The sequence below is a fragment of the Bubalus bubalis genome, chromosome 20, assembly GCF_019923935.1.
Source record: "Bubalus bubalis isolate 160015118507 breed Murrah chromosome 20, NDDB_SH_1, whole genome shotgun sequence".
Classification (NCBI taxonomy): Eukaryota; Metazoa; Chordata; class Mammalia; order Artiodactyla; family Bovidae; genus Bubalus; species Bubalus bubalis.
This window is the reverse complement of record NC_059176.1, coordinates 37158121-37168990: the sequence shown is the minus strand read 5'-3', so window position 1 is coordinate 37168990 and position 10870 is coordinate 37158121. Positions and strand designations below refer to the sequence as shown.

The window sequence follows — 10870 nt, the reverse complement described above, 5'->3', positions numbered from 1 at the left end:
GCTTCACAACAAGCCAGGCCGGGAAAACAAGGACTAAGGCTTACACAACAGGCCGGCCAACTCTGCGACCCGGCGGCCCGGCCCGGCCCCCAGCCCCCAGCCGGCTCGGGTGCCCTCTCCCCGCCCCCAAGCGGCCAGCCCCAACCCGGGGGAAAGGAGGGGACGCGACGAGGCGCTCGGGCGACTCTTGGCCACTAGCTGAGTGGCCTCTTTTGTTTGTCTAATTCCTCAGCAGTTTCTGAGCCTGAAGATGACCTGATCTGAGTCCAAGGACCCTCGTCCAAAGGTAATCCCCTTGGTAACCCGCCCCGGCGCGCCGGACGTAGACCCCGCACCCCTCGCGTGCACGCACACACTCAACAGGAGTTTGGAGAGTGAGCTCGCAGAGCTGACCGTGCGGCCGGCAGTCAGTCCCGCCGTCTGTCCGTCCGTCCTCCGCTCTGCCCTGCGGGATCCCGCCGGTGGGCGGCGGGCTGTGCCCCGAGCCCGCGTTCTTCTCTAGCGTTCGCGGCTCCTCGGCGCCGCCAGCGAGAAGCCAGATCCAAAACAACAGAAAAAAAGGCGATTCCGGGAGGTGGCGTCCCGAGGAAGGAGGGAATAGCCGGCGGGGGGGCGGGGGGGGGGGGGTTGAGGGGTGGGGAGAGGGAGGGAGAAGGAAAAGCAGGCTGGGGAATTGGGCAAACTCCGCGGCACTTCCTTGCGTCCTGGCTGGCCAGGGACGGCCCGGCTCCGCCCTCCCGCGGGCCTGGGACGCAGCAGCCTGGCTCCCGCCTACTCCTCTCTTTTCTGTTGTGGCGGGCGCCTTCACTCACTCGCCGGGAGATCGGGATGCGAGAGCAAGGAGACGATCGATCGCGGACGAGAGGCAGCCTCCCGGGCCAGACCCTAGGGCATCCGCACCCCCGCAGCCTGTCCGCGCTCTCAGAGAGACACCTCTCGCCCCGAGGGGCTCAAGCGCCGCGCGGGGGAGCTCTCCAGCCGCCGCCTCGCCTCCCGGGCTCCGTCACCCTCTTGCCTTTTCCGTGACGCAAGTGAGGAAAACTCTGAAAGTTTGCCACGTGCGGGGCTACAAGGAGAGCGCCAGAGCCGGTACCCGGGAGGTGGAGGAAGGGTGCGCGGAAACCCGCAGACCCCCGCTCCCGCTTCCCCGTCCCGCCACCGCTCCGGCGGAACGCCGCCGTGGCGCGGCCTGGGGATTGTTTTCTGGAGGGGGCCCCAGAGCCAGCGATGCCCTCACGGAAAAAGCTTGAGCAGGCTGGGATACGGGCTGCTGCGGGTCCTAGTACCCTAGACGGACAGGGCCAGGAGAACCCCTGTCCTGGGCGACTCCCTTCAGGGAGAAAGACAAGACTCTACATCTGTAGTGACGGGGAACAAGAGCAGGCACGATCAGGTTCCGCCGTGCTTTGTGCGGCGGCTGGCGGAGACCGGTGTCTTGTCTGCTAGCACCACGGAGACGAGAGGAATGGTCGGGCTGGGGCTCTGGGAAGAGGTAAAGGGTACTTGACCCTGGTCATTGATTCTGCCAGACATTGTGCTGGGCACTGGGGATCAGGGTACCAGAAGGTAGTGGGGGTGCCTGCCCTGGAGAGTTGACAATCTACCCTCTTGTCTTATAAGAAGAGCTGGCACATTGAAAGAGCCCCTGATGCTGGGAAAGATTGAGCGCAGGAGGAGAAGAGGGTGACAAAGGATGAGATGGTTGGATGACATCACCGGCTAAATGAACATGAGTTTGAGCAAACTCCAGGAGATAGTGAAGGACAGGGAAGCCTGGCATTCTGCAGTTCATGGTGTACCAAAGAGTTGGACACGCCTGAGCGACCTAACAACTCTTGTCCTCTGTTCATTCATTCTTTGTCTCATTCATTTGATCATGCACTCAAGGAAACATTAACTGAGTATTCTGTAGCAGGCCTCCTGGGCTACAAAGACAAACGAGGCATTGTCTTCACCTACCAGAAGTTCAGATGGATCAGGAAAATAAAGCGATGTTCCCTGCCCAGTGTGGTCAGTGCCATGAAATGTGACTGGAAGGGCACCTATCCTAACCTGGGTTGAGCAAGGATCAAGGAACGCTTCCTGGAGGAGGAGTGTCAACTACAAATTGGCACTTGCCATCTACCTACCTAACTATAAGGATTAAAGCCTGTGCTTTTCCACCCCTGGCCTTTCCACCCCTGAAGGAGTTCAGGGTGGAAAGCAGAAATGCAGCACCCTGTGCTCAGGGAAAAACTGGCAGCACAGGTCTTCAGATAGATATTCTCGGGAGCTGATTTTATGAGCCCAATTCTTGTATCTCCTCATATTAAGAAAAGCACTAAAACTAAAATCCTTAATGCTGATGAACGGAAGCTTCACAAGACTAGCAGAAACCTTCTACAAAAAATATTTGCTTGATTACAATGTACTCCCCCTTTACCAAAATCACATATATACTGTCCTCCCCCTAACTCCTACCTCTGTGGAACAGTTTCTCAGAGCTATCTGAGGTGCTGTCTCCCAGGCTACAATCTGCATTTTGCCCCAGATAAAACTTAACTTGCAACTCTCATGTTGTCCAATTTTTTTAAGTAGACAGGAGGTACCTAAGATGAACAAAGGCTTCAGCCCCTACTCCCCTTCCTGGCTATGCCCTGAGCCTTGTCTACCTCCTCTATCTAGAACCTCCTTCCCCCTCATGCTAATACTCCCCACTTGTAGATTAACTGGCACAAGGTGGTGCTGTAAAGGTGGGCACCTTGGGCTGTTGTTTTATTTTGTTTTTGCCTTTTGGCGGCTTAGCATGCAGGATCTTAGTTCCCCAACAGAAATAGAACCCATGCCGCCTGCACTAGAAGCACAGAGCCCTAACCCCTAAACTGCCAGGGAATTCCCCACCTTGAGTTGTTTTGAAGGGTGTAATTTGCAGGCTTCTGGCTCCAAAAGCCAATTTCACTGGTTCAGTGAGTAGATCCAATGCCCCACACAGAGCTGGCATTTGACCAGAATAAAGGTTTATGTGCAAACCCCAAAAGCCCAGGTATTACTTTGCAAAGAGAAATTCAACTGTCCAGGCACACCTGAATTTATGCATCAATAGATCAAGGCAATTTGAGCTACTCCCTGGGAAGCCCAGTTACCAGAAGTTGAGTCCAGTGAAACTGAATGCCCCAGGATGGGAAGAACCAATGGTTCTCTCAGCCAAGAAACCTTGAGGTCTGGTCCCCTCAATCACAGGTGCAGCCTTGATTCTAAGGACTCAGTTCAGCCTAGGATCGCCAGGACCAGAGCCTGAATATGTTTCCCACAGCTGCTTTCGGGACACCCCTTTTCTGTGATCTCTCTTCTGTTTGCAGAACCTCTCTCCAAACTTGTTAAGAAGCAGCTACTCCCTTAGTGCTTGTTGAGTGCTGCTGCTGCTGCTGCTAAGTCACTTCAGTCGTGTCCGACTCTGCGTGACCCCATAGATGGCAGCCTACCAGGCTCCTCCGTCCCTGAGATTCTCCAGGCAAGAACACTGGAGTGGGTTGCCACTTCCTTCTCCAATGCTTGAAAGTGAAAAGTGAAAGTGAAGTCGCTCAGCAGTGTCCGACTCTTTGCGACACCATGGACTGCAGCCTACCAGGCTCCTCCGTCCATGGGATTCTCCAGGCAAGAGTACTGGAGTGGGGTGCCATTCTCCTGTTGAGTGCTAGACTGTTGTAAACATTTTACCTTTATTTCAGTTCAGTTCAGTCGCTCAGTCGTGTCCGACTATTTGCGACCCTGTGAATCGCAGCACGCCAGGCCTCCCTGTCCATCACCAACTCCCAGACTTTACTCAAACTCCTGTCCATCAAGTCGGTGATGCCATCCAGCCATCTCATCCTCTGTCGTCCCCTTCTCCTCGTGCCCCCAATCCCTCCCACCATCAGAGTCTTTTCCAATGAGTCAACTCTCTGCATGAGGTGGCCAAAGTATTGGAGTTTCAGCTTTAGCATCAGTGCTTCCAATGAACACCTAGGACTGATCTCCTTTAGAATGGACTGGTTGGATCTCCTTGCAGTCCAAGGGACTCTCAAGAGTCTCCTCCAGCACCACAGCTCAAAAGCATCAATTCTTCGGCACTCAGCTTTCTTCACAGTCCAACTCTCACATCCATGCATGACCACTGGAAAAACCATAGCCTTGACTAGATGGACCTTTGTTGGCAAAGTAATGTCTCTGCTTTTGAATATGCTATCTAGGTTGGTCATAGCTTTCCTTCCAAAGAGTAAGCGTCTTTTAATTTCATGGCTGCAGTCACCATCTGCAGTGATTTTGGAGCCCCCAAAAATAAAGTCTGACACTGTTTCCACTGTTTCCCCATCTATTTCCCATGAAGTGATGGGACCAGATGCCATGATCTTCGTTTTCTGAATGTTGAGTTTTAAGCCAACTTTTTCACTCTCCTCTTCCACTTTCATCAAGAGGCTTTTTAGTTCCTCTTCACTTTCTGCCATAAGGGTGGTGTCATCTGCATATCTGGGGTTATTGATATTTCTCCCAGCAATCTTGATTTCAGCTTGTGCTTCTTCCAGCCCAGCGTTTCTCATGATGTACTCTGCATATAAGTTAAATAAGCAGGGTGACAATATACAGCCTTGATGTACTCCTTTTCCTATTTGGAACCAGTCTGTTGTTCCATGTCCAGTTCTAACTGTTGCTCCTGACAATTGATGGGATTTCTACTCACCCGACTAGTTGTTGTTCAGTTACTCAGTTGTGTCCAGCTCTTTGTGACCCCATGGACTGCAGCACGCCAGGCTTCCCTGTCCTTCACTGTCTCCCAGCATTTGCTCAAACTCATGTCCATTGAGTCGATGATGCCACCCAACCATCTCATCCTCTGTCACTCCCTTCTTCTCCTGCCCTCAATCTTTCCCAGCATCAGGGTCTTTTCCAATGAGTTGGCTCTTTGCATCAGGTGGCCAAGGCATTCCTTCAGTATCAGTCCTTCCAGTGAATATTCAGGGTTAATTTCCTATAGGATTGACTGGTTTCATCTCCTCGATGTCCAAGGGACTCTCAAGAATCTTCTCCAACACCACAGTTTGAAATTATCTTCGGCGCTTAGCCTAACCCCTAGTCTAACCCCACCCCTCAGAGGGACCCCCAGCCACCACCTTGATGGTCTTTAGTTGGCTCCCAAATACTTCCATCACATATTGCTAATTTTATTTATTTTGGTTGTGCTAGGTCTTCGTTGCTGCACGCAGGCTTTCTCTGGCTGCAGCTAGTGGGGCTACTCTCCAGTTGTGGTGCGCACGCTTCTGGAGTGGTTGCAATGGTTTCTGTTGTGGAGCACCGGCTCTAGAGCACAGGCTTAATAGTTGTGGCACAAGGGCTTAGCTGCTCCAGGGCATGTGGGATCTTCCCAGATTAGGGGTCAAACCTGTAACTCCTGCATTGCCAGGTGGATTCTTTACCACTGAGCCACCAGGGAAGCCCAAGTCACATATGTATACACATTCACACCTTGGATTTACTTCCGTATCTGCTGAGGGAGGAGGTGGTTTCTGTCTCACAGTGGCCACCCTATTTTCAGGTTCTTGAGGAAAACTCACTCTTAAGCTTCACAGAGATTTCCAGAACCTATATCTTCTATTCCCAACTCTCTTCAAACCTATGGGTAACAGGACCCACAGTTACTACTCTCAGGCAACTGCACTAACCTTTGCGGTTTCCCCACTCTGCCCATTCCTTTGGGAAATTTTTTATTAAATTCTCCTCGTGTTATTCTAATTGGAGTGTGTTCTCTCTTTCCTGCTGGGACCCTGACTCAGACACAGGAAACAGCATCCATCCCCATCCCAGCTTTCCTCCTTTAGAAAAGGAATCAGCAAGGGAGAACTATGGCCAGTGGCTTCCAGGCTGATTCTGCTGGCGGCTAGCATGGTAGACACACTGGACTATTACTACAGAAATGCATTCAAGAGATGATGAAGGCCTGCGGTAACGGTCTGGGGAGAAGTAAATTTGGGATTTTATGGGGGTAGAACAGACTGGAATGACAACCAACAAGATGTCGATATTGAGGGAAGAGTCAATCCACACCTTTAAAAAATAGATTCTTGACTCCACTTCCCCCGCCAAAACTACTCCCCCCCGCACCCCACCTCTGCTTTTTTCTTTTGGCTGCATCAGGTCTTACTTGTGGCATGCAGGATCTTTGTTATGGCATATTATGGGCTCCAGAGCACAAGGGCTCTGAAGTTGCTGCTTGCAGCCTTAGTTGCCCTGAGAACGTAAAATCTTAGTTCCCTGCCCAGGGATTGATTTCATGTCCCCTGCATTGCAAGGCAGATTCGTAACTACTGGACCATCTAGCAAGTCCCTTTATCTGCTCACCTTTGCAGCAAATTCCTCAAAATAGCCATCTCTAACAGCTGCTTCCAACATTTTTCCTCCCTTTCTCTTCTTAAACCCCTCTAGCCATTCTTTCAATCTCACACTCCACTGAAACTCTTATCAGTCATCAATGACCTAATGGTTATTCTCAGCCCTTCTCTTGTACTTAGGCTCTCTGTAGCATTTGACCAGGTTGATCGCTCCTTCCCCCTGGATACACTTTCTTCATTTGCACTGGCCAGCCACACTCTCCTGGTTTCCCTTCTACTACACTGGTTCATCCACTTCTCTCCAATAATTCTGTTTTGTTTTGTTTTTCCGGGGGGGGGGTGGGGTAGAAAATAATTTTTATTTTACATCTTTTTTACAAATACATCGAAGAAGCGTGCAATGCTGCCAGCACTGGATGCAATCCTGGGCCACAGGTCTGCACACTCCTTTGCAACTCGTCCTATAACAGCAGAACCTTTCATCTTGCTTTCACTGTTTACTATGTGCTCAGTTGCTCAGTCGTGTCAGACTATTTGTGACCACGTGAACTGGAGCCTGCCAAGTTCCTCTGTCCGTGCACAGACAGAATACTGGAGTGGAATGCCATTTCCTCCTCCAGGGATTGTTTGCTCTGACCCCTGCATTATCTTCAGAATAAAGAAACACACCATCTTTTCTCAGTATGAGTTTCGTTGTCAAATTACCATCACTGGATGTACGTTCTTTCTCAGCTCTGATTTGCCTTTCTTGATTGTGGCCATCACCATGTCACCCACCCCAGCAGCAGGAAGTCTATTCAGTCATTCATTGATTGCCTTCACAGAGATGATATACAGATTTTTGGCTCCCGTGTTGTCAGCACAGTTGATCATGGCTCCAGCCGGAAGACCCAAGGAAATCCAGAATTTCACACCTTGCTTCGACATCTTGAATGCCGGAAAGGGACAAAGTCAATAATTCTTGACACCAGAGTGCCTACTAGTAGCGTGGTCCTCTTGTCTTTTTCTATTTTCACTTCTTCAAACACCATCTTTCTGCCAATAATATCCAAAATTTTAAATCTTCAGCCCAGGCCTTTCTCTGGGCTGATACCAAACTGAGGGAACTCTCTGGTGGTCCAGTGGTTAAGACTTGATGGTCCACTGCAGGGGGCATAAGTTCTATCCCTGGGGGGAACTAAGATCCTGCATGCCTCAAGGTTTGGCAAAAAAGAAAAATAAAAAAAAACCCCAGACTTACCAGACTTACAAGTCATTCTCCTTGCCATCTCTCTTGCATGTCTAGTAGACATCTCCGAGCCAACATGTCCAAAACTGGAATTTCTAATCTTGCCACCCAATCTGTCTATTTGGCAATCTCCCCCATCTCAGGTAATGAGTACTTTCTGCCACTTGCTTAGGTCCAAAACTGGAGCCATTCTTTGACCTTTCTTCTTATTCTGGAACTCCTCTCTCATTGGCATCTCACAACTGCTTTCCTGGTCCCAGCTACCACCCTTCTCACCTGGCATCACTACGACTTCCTAATTGCCTCAATGTTTCCACCTCTGCTCCTGACAGTCTGTTCTCAACACAGCAGTCAGAGTGGTTCTTTTAAAACATAAGTAGATGTCAGTTCTCAGTTCAAAACCCTCCAGTGTCCTCATCTCACTCAACCTAAAAACCAAAGACCTAAGAGAGGCCTTTGGGCCTCTGTTATGTGAGCCCTTTCCTCTCCTACTAGCTCCTCTGCTCCAGCCAAGATGGCTTTGTTATTCCTCTTCTGAGATGCCAGGCACATTTCTATCTTAAGGCATTTGCACTCACTGCTTCCTCTTCTTGAAATACTCTTCCTCTAGATATCCACATGGCTAACCCACCATGAAATATTACCTTCTCAGTAAGACCTACCTTCACATGCCCGTTTAAATTACAGCCCATCCTCACCCCAAGCTCTCCTATATCCTGCTCAATTTGTGTTTCATGACACTTACATCTGCTAACAAATATAATTACTTATTTATTATGTTATTGTCTGGGGAGAAGGGAGTTAACCAGAGTCCTCCCCCACACATGAACAAAGGTGAAGAGGGAAGGGAGTGAGGCTGGGGGAATATGAAGGGTGAGGACGAAGTGCAAACTGGGAAATATATTTGCACGCCATAGATAACTAGCTAAAGGATTACTATCCAGAATATACAAAGAACACCTTCAAATCAAGTAGAAAAACAAAAGCAAACAATCTGTATGTTTCCTATTGCAGCTACAACAATTACCACAACTTATGGCTTAACAACACAGATTTTTCTTTCACTGTGTTCAAGACCAGAAAAAACTGGATCTCACTGGGTTCAAATCAAAGTGTCAGCAAGGGCCATGTTCCTCCTGAAGGCTCTAGGTGAAAACATCCATTTCTTTGCCTTTTCCAGCTTCTAGAGGTTGCCCACATTCCCTTGCTCCTGGCTCCCAATCATCCTCAAAGTCAGAAATCACATCTCAGACTTCTGCATGCATCATCATATCTCCCTGACTCTTCTGCTCCCTCTTTCACCTTCTAAGGACACTTGTGATTAATGAGACTGACTCAGTTAATCCAGACAATGTCATTGTCTCAAGATCCTTAATTTAATCACATCTGAAAATCCCTTTCTCCTATAAGGTAACATTCACAGGCTCTGGGTGGACATCTTGGGAGGGGGTCACTATTCTACCTACTCCACAAACCAATAGAAAAATACACAAAGAGGCATTCCACAGAGGAAGAAACATATGAAACCTTTTATCATCAGGAAATGTAAATTAAAATCACAGTAAACAATGCCATCACACACTCATCAGATTCACAAATATTTAAAAGTCTACCAACCAGCACTGTCAAGAAGAGGAACAAAGGGAACTCTCATATAGGACAAAGGAATTAAATTGGTACGCCCCTTTGGAAAACAATTTGACAATAGTTAGTAAAGCTGAGCATGCACTTACATGTTCACTCAGTAATTGTACAAGTAAAAATATGTACAACTCAGTAATTCAACTTCAAGATGTACACTAGAAGTTACTGCATAGGTGCAACAGGAAACCTACAGGAATGTAGTACTGCTAAAAATAGTCACTCAAAAAAGAAAAAAATCCACAGGAGAGGATTAATAAATTGGATAGAACCAAACAATGGTTTTTCTAGTAGTCATCTATGGAGTGGAGAGTTGGACCAAAGAAGGCTGAGCGCTGAAGAATTGATGCTTTCAAACTGTGACTTGGAGAAGACTCTTGAGAGTACCTTGGACTGCAAGGAGATCAAACCAGTCAATTCTAAAGGAAATCAACCCTGAATACTAATTGGAAGGACTGATGCTGAAGCTGAAGCTCCATAACTTTGGCCACCTTATTCGAAGAGCCAATCATTGGGAAAGACGCTGATGCTAGGAAAGATTGAAGGCAGGAGGAGAAGGGAACAATAGAGTATGAGATGATCGGACGGCATCATCAACTCAACGGACATGAGTTTAAGCAAACTCAAGGAGATAGTGAAGGACGGGAAGCCTGGCGTCCGTGGGGTCGCAAAGAGTCGGACACAACTGAGCAATGAACAACAACAAACAATGGAAATAATGCAGTAGTTTTTTAAAAAGCAACTGCAGCTATATATAAAAATTCATTGTGTATCATCCAAGCAACACTTCCAAATATCATGCATGCAAATTACCTGGGGATCTGGTTAAATGCAGATTCTGTTTCTGTAAGTCCGGAATGGGGTCTGAAATTCTGCATTTTCAAACAGCTCTCTGCTGATCCATGGGCTATGCTTCAAGTAAAGAAAATTCTCAGTATACTTCAGTTCAGTCGCTCAGTCGGTCCGACCCTTTGCAACGCCATGAATCACAGCACGCCAGGCCTCCCTGTCCATCAAACTCCCGAGTTCATCAGACTCAGCCATCTGAGTCAGTGATGCCATCCAGCCATCTCATCCTCTGTCGTCCCCTTCTCCTCTTGCCCCCAATCCCTCCCAGCATCAGAGTCTTTTCCAATGGGTCAACTTCGCATGAGGTGGCCAAGTACTGGAGTTTCAGCATCATTCTCCAAAGAAATCCCAGGGCTGATCCTTCAGAATGGACGGTGGATCTCCTTGCAGTCCAAGGGACTCTCAAGACTCTTCTCCAACACCACAGTTAAAAGCATCAATTCTTCGGCTCAGCCTTCTTCACAGTCCAACTCTCACATCCATACGGACCACAGGAAAAACCATAGCCTTGACTAGACAGACCTTTGTTGGCAAAGAATGTGTCTGCTTTTGAATTGCTATCTAGGTTGGTCATAACTTTCCTTCCAAGGAGTACGCGTCTTTTAATTTCATGGTTGCAGCACATCTGCAGTATACTTAGGGATGCATAAATGATAAAAATTTTTCTTTTTAAACAAAGGCAAAAATAAACACTAAATTCAGGAGAGCAGATATCTTTACTCTGACTGGGAGAGTGGTTGAATAGGTCCTGGTGATGCTTTCTTAAACTGGCTGTTGGGGTCCACAAGTATTCTTTGTATCTCACATATGT

General features: G+C 48.4%; 1 protein-coding gene across 1 annotated transcript in view; it reads left to right on the top strand.

Moving 5' to 3' along the window:
- Positions 1–153: 153 nt before the first annotated feature.
- SNUPN (snurportin 1) overlaps positions 154–10870 on the top strand; it is a 52960-nt gene continuing 42243 nt past the window's right edge. The window contains exon 1 of the mRNA XM_044933150.1: positions 154–286. The gene's annotated coding sequence lies outside the window, so the exon portion shown is untranslated. The remainder of the gene's footprint in view (positions 287–10870) is intronic.